The following is an 11,465-nucleotide window of genomic DNA, read 5'->3' as shown; positions in this document are numbered from 1 at the left end:
AAGAACTATTTTTGTAAGAACAAAAATAACTGAATGTTTAAATACAATAATACACCAAAAATATATACAGCTCTGGAAAAAAATTAAGAGACCCCTCATTGAGAAATCAATGTTATGTGGTCTTCTTGATTTTTTTCAGAGCTGTAAAAGTACAATTTTCAAACAGATTAAAGTGCAAAAAAATTAGGCTATAAAGAACAACAGGTAGGCTTACAAATTACAACAAGGGCTCATTATTTAATGCATTAACTAAGATTGAGCAACAGCTACATTTGGTACAGAAAGTATAATGTTTTTGTTAATGTTAGTTAAGAAATACTGATCATTGTTAGTTTTATCTTAGGTCCATTAAAAGTTATTTTGATTTTAATGTTATTAAAAAGTAACTAAGAAATTAACATAGAATGATTAATTCTTTATAAGTATTTTTCATTGTCAGTTTGGTAATAATGAATTAACATGTTAACTAATGAAGTCGTATCTCAAAGTTATACTGAACAATAACAAATAATTAGAACAGTTCTAATTATTAGGGTTGTAGTCCAGATTAAAACATAAAAATGTTTAAATTTGAAAATAAATAGCCTATTAAGTCTTTAAGTATTGAGTATTTGGTGCTGTGACGAACAACATTGAGATTACAAAAACGAATGGCTGTTTTAAAAACTACACGCGTTTTTTTGTTTGTTTGCTGGTTTCCTGGGTAACCGGCTGCATTCTGCAGTTCATCAGCGCCCTCTGCTGTCACTGAGCGGCACTTCAGCAGCGCATCTCCTTCTCCGGTTCAGTCGTGCAAACGCACGTTGGGCTTGTTTATATCTGAAGCGTCCCTTTGACGCAGAATACAGCGGTGTTGAGCATTTATACGGTTGAGGGGCAAAATATTCTTGAGTGCATTATAAAAAAATTATAAATTGTTAATAAATTATTATTTACGATATTTTAAAGTGCCCACGATAACAATATCGTGCATATTCATTATCGTGATAAATCGCATTATCGAAAATCGGCACATGTCTAGTCTTGAGTGGTTTGGATTTCGGGACATCAGAATGACTGCTGTGTTCATTATTACACCCAAGAACAGAACACTACAGTCGCTTAGACGCCATTCTGCTTCAGCCTATTTACAATGGCGGACTGGCGGAGCTCAGGGCAGGTCTGAGATGAAACTGCTTGTCAATCAACAGTCGTAGGAGGGGTGTCGGGTACTGTGACGTCACACGGCCGAACGGCTCAATTTGAGACGGGAAATCATATAAGGAAATTTTTCAAAAAACACTGGATTTTTATCATTATAGGATGGTTGTGTAAAGGCACTGCCAACACACATTTCCATACAATCAGCTTGTAAAAGTGCATGTACCATTATATGACCTCTTTAACAAAAACCGTAAACAGTGTAATTTTGTCTGTCCCTCATCCCACGAAGTTGACCAGCGCCACCTGAGGGTGTAGATGGCGAGGAGCTTAGTAATTATAAAAGCACGGAAGCATACAATTACTTACACAGTAATAAAATCTGATGAATTCTTTGTCACAATCATCATCAGTTCACATTCCTAAAAGCGGTTAGAACTTGTCATTTTAATATTCATATTTACATATGCAATTTAGAATTGCATATGTAAATATGATTAATTTGTTATTATTATTTTTATTTTAATCTAGTAGCTTTTTAAAAACAATCGGTCGATTAATCGGTTATCGGGAAGCGTGGTCCAACCTAGCTATCGGTATCGGTAAAATCCACTATCGGTCGACCTCTAGAGCAGAGAGAGAGAGAGACAGAGGTTAGTGAGGCAGTTTAAATACCCTGAGCCCAGGTGGCTCCAATCACTATCGACCCTCCTCTGCCTGCAGGAGGCTCCGCCATGCTGATGCTGGCCCATGCTGCTGCTGTGTTGTGGAAGGTGGGTATTTATAATAGAGCAACACTGCTGGTGTGGCTAACGAATATCAAGTACATTTAAATAGTCTGTATGCACTGCGTGATTCATTGTGAAGAAGTTTTTTTTTTTACTGCCATATAATAAATTTAAATTATAATACAATTGTTCAGCTGTTTCATGTACTAAATAATAAAGTAAACAATATGTTTTGAATTTTGAAAGGTGCTGAATGCAGTGGCCGGTGGTATGACAGGGCTATCTTGCACTGATGAGCAGCGTAGATGTAATGCAGGGATCAGAAGAAATCTTGAACAGAAAAGAATCAGTCAGATAACATTTAGACATCCCAAAGCTGAGGATGTGTATGGTGCATCGTCAGCAAGTGAGGGAGAAAGGCTACCATCTACATCAAGCTATGTCACACATCAAGACTTCAGGGAGAGTCAGTTCCTCAGGCACAAAACCACTTTTTGAACTAAAAAAATAGTCTTTTGGAAAAGTGCTACAATGCCAGTGTATCCGAGTTTGTCAGAGGTTTGGCATAGTGCAAGACAGATAAGGACCACTTCTAGTTCAGCTAAAGGTGTACCAGTACAAGCAACAACAAATCCTGATAAATTCATGAGAGAGCATCTCTTCCCTACCTTTCAGGGTAATGCAGCTACAAAGCATGGGAGTGAGAAAGAGGCAATAGCTCGAAACCTTCTTGTAGAAAAAGGTCTACACGTGTTCCTCTCAGGTACCAGGGTCAACCTGACAGAGCCATGGCTGTCTGCAAGCCCTGATGGCATAATAAATGGTATGGAACTTCTGGAAGTAAAGTGACCTGTTCCTACAAACAACACCACCTCACTAGCTGAACATTTCACTATGAGTAATAGTGATATCAAAGTTGTTGATGGGAAGCCTGAATTACAGAGGATACCGACAGATACAATTAGGCATGTTTTGCACTGTGCTGAGAATGGCAAAACTACTTGTCTGGTCTCCAAAGGACCATGTTCTAATAGATGTACCATATGATGCAGAGTATTTAACAGAACAGGTTACTCGTCTCAGGCACTTTAACTTCTCTGTGATGCTTCCTAGAGTAGTGGATGAATTCATTGCTGGATGACTCAAACTGAATGACAAATACCAACATATTGCAGACTACTCAACATGTAAACTTATGTTTAAGCACACATTATGAAAAATGGTCGCTGGCACATACCGAAAACAAATTTGTGTAATAATGCCGCACTTCGAACGACTGTGCAGACTAAGTAACTTAGCATGTTAGTTTTGTAAATAACGTTAGTGAAGACTCACCTTCGTCCGGACAAGTTCGTTGTCTTCTCTTCTTTCTTAATGGACGATCATATCCTAGCCAAAGTTCAGGATATGGATTTTCCATTGTTGGTTGTCTGTCCACTAGTGGAATGAGCTTTCATGGATGTTATGGGCGAACATTTCAAATTAAGCGCTGGGAGCCATTTTCTTTTGCCCTCGTCGTCAGATGGCATCCTGTGTAATTTAAATGGTTTTGGGCATTTAAATTCCGCTCTTTTTGTTGGTTTGTGGTCGTAACACTCGTTTTTCAAAAAAAATGTTGAGCTTTCTGTAGCTGTTGTGGCAACCTTTAACCGCATATTCTCCCAGAGCCTCCACTATCCGCCATCACAAGTAACGTCATCTCGCTGATAACAATAGCTAAATAGATATTCAGAGCATCCTACTGCAAGTGACTCACCGCTATGGCGCCCCCAACGGAGAAGTGAGGAAAAAGGTGAATAGAACAACCACAATTTGTACCAAAACCACAAATTCTCATTAATAAAGAATACCTACCTCCCGACCTGTTTATATGCACAAAAAACTGTGGCCTTGGTGTCAGACAGCAGCAACTTCATATCTAAACCTTTGTAACCAGGGACACAACCTGAAAGAACCAGTTGTAAATACCACACAACATATGTCATCATGCGTGAGCAGATTCTTGTCTGATTTCTGATGGTCACTGGATGTGTTTACACTGGGGTCAACCCATGTCCTTTGTAATGCTTCAGGAGAGCTGTCAACTTGTTTTGGCTTATGCTAAAATAAAAACAAGAACAGCCCACTGTCACTAAAATGCAGAGCATTGTATTTTGTCATAATACATAGCTAGTTCTAAATTAAGAGCTGCTTAAATTTGAAAGTTACCTACCAATGTAAAAACTTGAATGTCTCTCAACAGACTCTCCTGCCATTAACGTAATTGTCTGTCATTTGATGCTGACACTCTTGCTGTGCTTTCTTCTTTGAGCGTCTTGTCATCTTGGAATTGTGAAAGTGTCAACTCAGTTTCCCCAACAGGACCAGGTATTTCTTGTATTTGGTGAGAGAGTCCACAGACAGTCTTCCGGGGCGCTGCTCTGTGGCGACCTGCAGTGTATTTCACGTGCAAAGTTTGTTTGTTTGTTTGTTAGTAAGTCTGCGTTGTTTTATAAACAATTCCTTTCTCTCGCTGGTAATATGGAGTTTCACGGATGGATTGTTGGACTCATTTTATGGATTTTAAGTATTAATTTAATTAATGCACTAAATGCCGAAAAAGCCGCAGGCGGAGTTGTTCGGTATAGCCGGGAATTTTTACTCCAGTGCAACAAACACACTGAGTCAACATCTTACCACAGTATACCAAGCTATTTGAAATCTTCACAAGTCAAGGCCATTAGAACTAAAAGGAAACGGAGACGAGGCAGAAGAGGTGGGATTCGGCAGAGATTAAAAAACCTGGGAAATAAACTTCCCTTGCCTACGGTTTTATTGATTAATGCCCAATCCATGCGGGGGAAAACAGAGGAATTGACTGCGAATCTTCGCTATATGCATGAATACAGAAACGCCTGTGTTTTGGCGATTACAGAAACTTGGCTGAACGAGAGCATCCCGTCAAGTGAGATTGAACCCACCGGCTTCACGTTGCATCGAACGGATCGCGATTCTAACATTACGGCAAAGTCTCGCGGTGGTGGAGTATGTCTTCTTATCAGGGAAAACTGGTGCAGACAAGTGGTGGTAAGAGAATCTCTCTGTACTCCAGATATTGAATTACTGAGTGTATCACTCAGACCATTCTACCTACCTCGGGAGTTCCCACAGCTGTTTTTCACAGTGGTTTACATACATCCTCAAGCAAATACAGCTAAAGCTTCGGACGTATTATATAAACTCTCACAAAGGCTCGATACTATGTCTCCTGATGCTCCAAAATTTATTTTGGGGGATTTTAATAACTGTGCTTTGAAAAATTGTTTAAGGACTTATTATCAGTATGTGGACTGTTGCACTAGGAAAAATAAGACTCTGGACAAGTGTTATGGCAATGTTAAAGATGCCTTTTCTGCCTCCACGCTGCCCCCATTGGGACAAGCTGATCACAATGTTGTCAATCTTCGGCCCAAATACCAAAGACTTCTGAAAAGAGAGAAGCCCCAGGTTAAGACTGTGAGAATTTGGAATGATGATAGTATTATGTGCCTTCAGGGATGTTTTGAGTGTACTATGTGGGATACATTTAATTCTCCAGATATTGATACCTATACAATTGTGGTCTCAGATTATATACAGTTCTGTGTAGAGTCAGTTCTACCCACAAAAACGTTCACTATATTTCCAAACAATAAGCCATGGGTTTCAAAGAAACTTAAACAACTATTGAATAAGAAGAAAATAGCATATTATAATAATGATGTTTTTGCTAAAAGGGATATTCAACGAGAAATCAAACGACAAATTAAGGTGGATAAGGCACTATATAAACAAAAAATTGAAGCTAAAATGTTACAGGGAAACTCTAAACAGGCATGGGAAGGCATCCGGACGATGATTAGTATACCACATAAAAGTAAGGGAAATCATAACACAAAAACTACAACTATTGAAGCAATAAACGGAGACTTTGAATTAGCAAATAGGTTAAATCAGTTCTTTTCACGCTTTGAGGATACAAGTGAGGATGAGGATAGTAATAACAATAATAATGAGAGGACTTTCTCGACGGTGATTAATAGTAATTTTCTCATCAAAGAGGCTGAGGTCAAGGAACTGTTTCAAAGATGTAACAGATACAAGAGCCCAGGACCTGATAACATCTGTGGACGAGTGTTAAATAACTGTGCTGAGCAATTAGCCAAAATTTTCAGTTTGTTGTTTCAAACATCTTTAGACCAGCACGTTATACCAACTATATGGAAAACCTCAACTATCATACCTATTCCAAAAAAGAATAAATCAGTAGAGCTTAGTGACTATCGGCCAATTGCATTAACCTCTTTGGTGTTTAAAAGCTTTGAAAGGCTTGTTAAACGGTATCTAGTGTCACAGACACAACATTTAGTGGATTCTTTTCAATTTGCATATCAGCCAAATAAGGGGGTGGATGATGCAATTTTAACATTATTGCACATTATCTACTTACATCTTGAAGGTCCCAAAAATCATGTTAAAATATTATTCGCAGATTTTTCTTCAGCTTTTAATAATATTGTACCATCTATTTTGGTTGAAAGACTAGCCACAGAGTTCTCCGTAGACAGGGGGCTTATTCTTTGGCTGCAGGACTTTTTAAGAAATCGAGTTCAGCGAGTGTGTGTGGGGGACACACTGTCTGAGAAACAGATTACTAATGTTGGATCTCCGCAAGGCTGTGTCCTCTCACCTTTATTGTTTATTTTGTATACGAATAACTGTACAAGTACACATCCAGGGAGATACCTAATTAAATTTGCTGATGATACAGCATTAGTTAGTCTCCTTCAGGGGGATGAGGAAAATCACGGACCAGTTCTAAATGAATTTATTTCTTGGTGCGACACTTCAAACCTTAAGTTAAATATTGCAAAAACTAAGGAGATGAGTATTGATTTTAGGAAAGAGTCTTTGATGAGTGTGACTACTATTAAGGGAGAGCCTATTGAGAGTGTTAATGAGTATAAATACCTTGGGGTTGTTTTGGATCACAAGTTGAAGTGGGATAAATGGACTGATGCTGTGTGTAAAAAGGGACAGCAAAGAGTATACTTCCTAAGGAAGATGGTGTCATTTAATGTACGTGTCCCAATATTAAGATTGTTTTATAACTCTTTTATTGAAAGTGTCTTGACTTTTTGTATTACCTGCTGGTATGGAAATCTCTCAGTTGTGCTAAAGAGTTCACTTAGGAAAATTGTAAGTACAGCTAGTAAGCTAACTGGCATTCCTCTGTCAGGCTTAGAACAAATATATCAAACACGATGTCGGAAGAAAGCAATGAAAATTATATTGGATAATAGGCATCCTCTGTTTAATGAGTTTGAGAGATTACCATCAGGGCGCAGATTTAGAATACCAGTGTTTTTTAAAAATAGGGGGAAAAAATCTTTTATGCCACATTTTAAATGAAAAATAGTATATTTTTGCAGTGTCTACTGAGCTGGTCTCAGTGATGTTTTTTTTTTTTTTTTTTTTTTTTTTTTTTTTATGTTAGTCTTATTGTATATTGTTTTTTTTTTCTTTTTTTTTTTCTTTTTTTTTTCTTCTGTGTATTATGTGTGTTGTTGTGTTGTGATTACGCATGTGGAAACAATTGCAAACAAATTTCCCCAAGGGGACAATAAACAATAAACAAACAGACAGATGTATCTCGTAAACGAAATCTTCATCAAATGACAGAAAACACGGCTCACCATCGTTGAGTTTACACCCTTTACAGCAAAAGACACGTATATTGGCTAACTCGTCATCTCGATCACTGCTGCTTCAAAACTAAACATTACCCTATTAAAGGGGTACTTCAGCGCTGGGAAGAGGAATATGTATTTAAACTGGCTCAATAATGTATTAAAAATTATTTTTGAATTTTGTGCCTTGTAGACTGAGAAAAGATAGCAATTTGCAGAATGCATTGCTTCGCTGCCCTTCGAGGCCTATCCCAATGCCACCACAATTGGATTACTGGATCACTTTCCCACCAAGTTCATTTTCATAAAATCAGTTCAGTTAGAGAACAGACACTACAATTAAAAACTGAACGTGTCTGTTCAATATAATGAGTGAGTCGCGAGTGTCACAGACCGCACAAGTCAGATTACATTCACGGTCATTAATGAGCTCTCGTGATAAAAGTGAATTTTTATTAAAATATACTCAAGGGTTTCTACTTATACAGTGCCATATGCTAATTGTGCAAGTAACCCTTTAACTTCTCCAAAATCACTCATGGGTCTGTTCAACGCTTTCATCATCGTTGTGATCCTCTTCCACAGGGTGTGATAAATTCATGCTCCGTTTCTGCATCCAAAGGACCTTAGACTACGCTGTCGCTTTCATCAGAGGATGACGCGTCTCCAGATTCCATGTGCTCCAGAAAATTACTGACTAGCCTTAGCCACTCTTGCTGACCAGCAGCAGAGCTTAGGTTAGAAGAAGCCTCTAGTGAGTTTAATGTTTAGGCGACTTTGCTCCCTTTTTTGACAGCAACATTTCTCAAATGAATAAACAGAACTACACACAGTTATACTACACTACATTATACTACACGGAGACTTCCGGTTGACAGCTGATCAGTATGGCGGATTGGTCTTTGAGCTCCTCAAAGTTGGGTTGTACTTTCCCCTGAAATTCAAAATAATTGCTTTTGAAATTGACAAATTTTGTCTGAAAATATGCCAGGGGGAGGCAAGAGAGGGCCTAGGAAAATGCAAGGAGATAAAGAACAGCTAAATTTTGAACAAGGCAAAGCACATGTGAACGCCGAAATAGAAGATGATGACAGCGAGGCATCAACGCAGACCCTACACGAAACAATGCTAAGTATTAGCAAACAGATAAGTGGCCTGCAGACGGAGCTGAAATCGGATCTAGATGCATTCAAAGCAGACATAAAACAAGAAATGATGCCCCCCCGCGATCCATCATCGTGAACTTTCTTGAATTTAAGATCAAGGAAACCGTACTGAAAAATGTGTGGCAGAAAAAGATACTCATACGAGATAAGCCCATAACGTTTGACAATGACTATACATTATACTACACTGCACAGTATTGAACTTAAATCTATTTGAGGAAATCTGCTAGCTTGTTTGAACTAACCCTTTAACGCTTCTTATTAACTTTGAATGGGTGACGTCATGCATTGCCGAACTGAATTGTGGATTCCGTCGTGTTGCAAGCGGCAGAAAATTAAAGATTTCTCAACTTTTCAAGTGCCAACATAGGCATCATCCAATCAGATCACCCTATGCAAATACCCTAGAGCAGATGCTAGCCAATTGTGTTCATGTAACCCTAGAGCAGACGTATGATTGGATGATGTTACTATGACGGTTGCATCAGCCACGCCCTCTATCAAGCATTAACGCCACGTGTGAATGCAGTGTTAACGTAGAGATCCTTTTTTGCTGCATGACTGAAGTGTGGTGTCGTGATGCTTCCCCTCATGTGTATGTTGATGGGCGTTTCTCAAGTTTACCGCTATGGGAGTGCTTTTGAGCCAGCAGAGAATTAATTAAAAACAAACAACCCACGAGAGACTTCCCCCAGTCTCCATGTGCTCTACTTACTTTTATTGGATAGTCGCGTTGTGTCCAACAGATTATTTGCATAAAGATGGAAATCGATCAGCTTTTTTGATGCCTTCCCGGAATGCTTTGCGGGCATGTTAAAGAGGTGGTTCCGTGTTTTTTTTCTAGGCTTGATTGTGTTTATGGGGTGCAGTATAACATGTCTTAATTCATGTAAGTGCCAAGCACAGATTGTCTGGAAATGCCACGCCCCTTTAGCCTGACAAGCCAGACCCACATCAAGATGTTTGGTCTGGAAACTCACCATAGACAATCTCAATCCGAGGGGCGGGATAAACGGTTGTCTTTCAAACTCCCTCTGCACGCGATATGATAGCGCTACACCAACCAGAGCAACGAAGGTTAAACAGAGCTCGCTGATAGATTAAACATTCGCCGTATCCGGTCGGCTAAACTCCGAACACATCTTCCCTTTTTAAGAATGACTTCAGTGCCGTTCTTTGTTCTTTTCTCAGAGAAAAGCTTAACTCCAAGTCTTCCAGAGTCGCGGTCAGAGCTGATTCGAAAGACCGCCGCCGTTCGCCAGTTTCTGTGTTAACTAGAAGCACACAAACGCAACTCGGCCGTCGTCATTATGGCCCCGCCCACCGATTCTATACATGATGTGATTGGGCCGTCCAGATTTTGAGGAACACAGCTCAGAATGGTATTGAGAGTGCCTAGACGACACTTGCGGACAAATTAAATTTGCTGCCGCTAGGGTGCGTCTAGATTTCTAGGCTAACGCCCCTTACCATTACGGGCAGAAGTCACATCTGTGGGGACTAGAAAGGTTTTACGATGTCACCAACCCGGGAAGAAGCTTGTTGTAGTCCAAACCGGCCGTTTTTGTAGGCAAAAACTGCCCTAACTTTAAAAGACAATATCTCCATTTGCATTTAAATTTCCGCACTGTAACTTTGCAGATATTGTTTATGCTCAAGCAGCAACATTATACACTAACTAGAGTTAAAAAAGTGAAATTGCATGCAACCACCCCTTTAAAGTTGCTTGACGTCACCCATAGAAATAAAACGGAGTACGGTGTGACAGAAGTGTTGCAAGGACAAGTGGATCTGCACCTTTAGATTTAAGCTTAGGAAACAGACAAGTGGAGGGACACTGAGACCTCATCCACATGAAGCCAGAGCTTTTCCTATCCAATCTTTGTTTCTTTTTTTTTTTTCTCAAGAAATATCTGTGTGCACACAAAAACTGACTCAAAACAATGTAGTATACATGCCAGTGTGTAGCGCTGTATTATATTTTGCCACAGAAATTCACTAAAAAAAGAAAAGAATTGAGTTGTGGCTAGAAGGGGTGTAGCAATACTAGGATGTGAGGCAAAATCTCATGATAAAATAACAAAATAAATAAATTAGCTACTTACCAGATTGTGTTTTATTAACACCTACCCCAACCCTAAACCTACCCTTACAATAATGCAAATAAAGTAATTAAATGGCGCAATATTCATGTGCGCATGCCCAGTGCTCATAGGTGGTGTGATGACATTACCATTTCAAAAAATATACGGATTGGCTGTACACATGAAATCGCAAGGGTTTCGGTTTCAGATTTATCCACTCTGAAAAAAAAAATACTTGAGGCTCCTTAAACGCCGGATCACTCTGGACGAAACGCTGATATGATAACATTTTTTTTTACGTATATATCTAAATGCGTCTCTGTGTGGACAGGGCCTAAGACAAAGGAACATGTGACAGAATCAAAACACAACTGAAAGATTTATTTTTGTTTTCTTTCAAATGATTTACCTAAACAGTTGTACTGGTGTTGTCTCTTCATGTGGGATTAGAGAGCCAAGAGCTAGCGCCAATGATTTGTAGTGCACGCTAGTGAATGAATGAAATCACAAAAGATATGGGTTTTACATTTTGTCTGAATGATTGTTTCTTATCCGTGATTCCGCAAGGATCCATGACTGCAGCATGGAACGAAGGCTGGATATCAAAATGACATGGAATTTCCTGAAGTCTTTGATATT

Source organism: Pseudorasbora parva, chromosome 9 (assembly GCF_024679245.1).
Source record: "Pseudorasbora parva isolate DD20220531a chromosome 9, ASM2467924v1, whole genome shotgun sequence".
Lineage (NCBI taxonomy): Eukaryota > Metazoa > Chordata > Actinopteri > Cypriniformes > Gobionidae > Pseudorasbora > Pseudorasbora parva.
The sequence above is the reverse complement of the archived record's forward strand: the minus strand, read 5'-3'. Positions refer to the sequence as shown.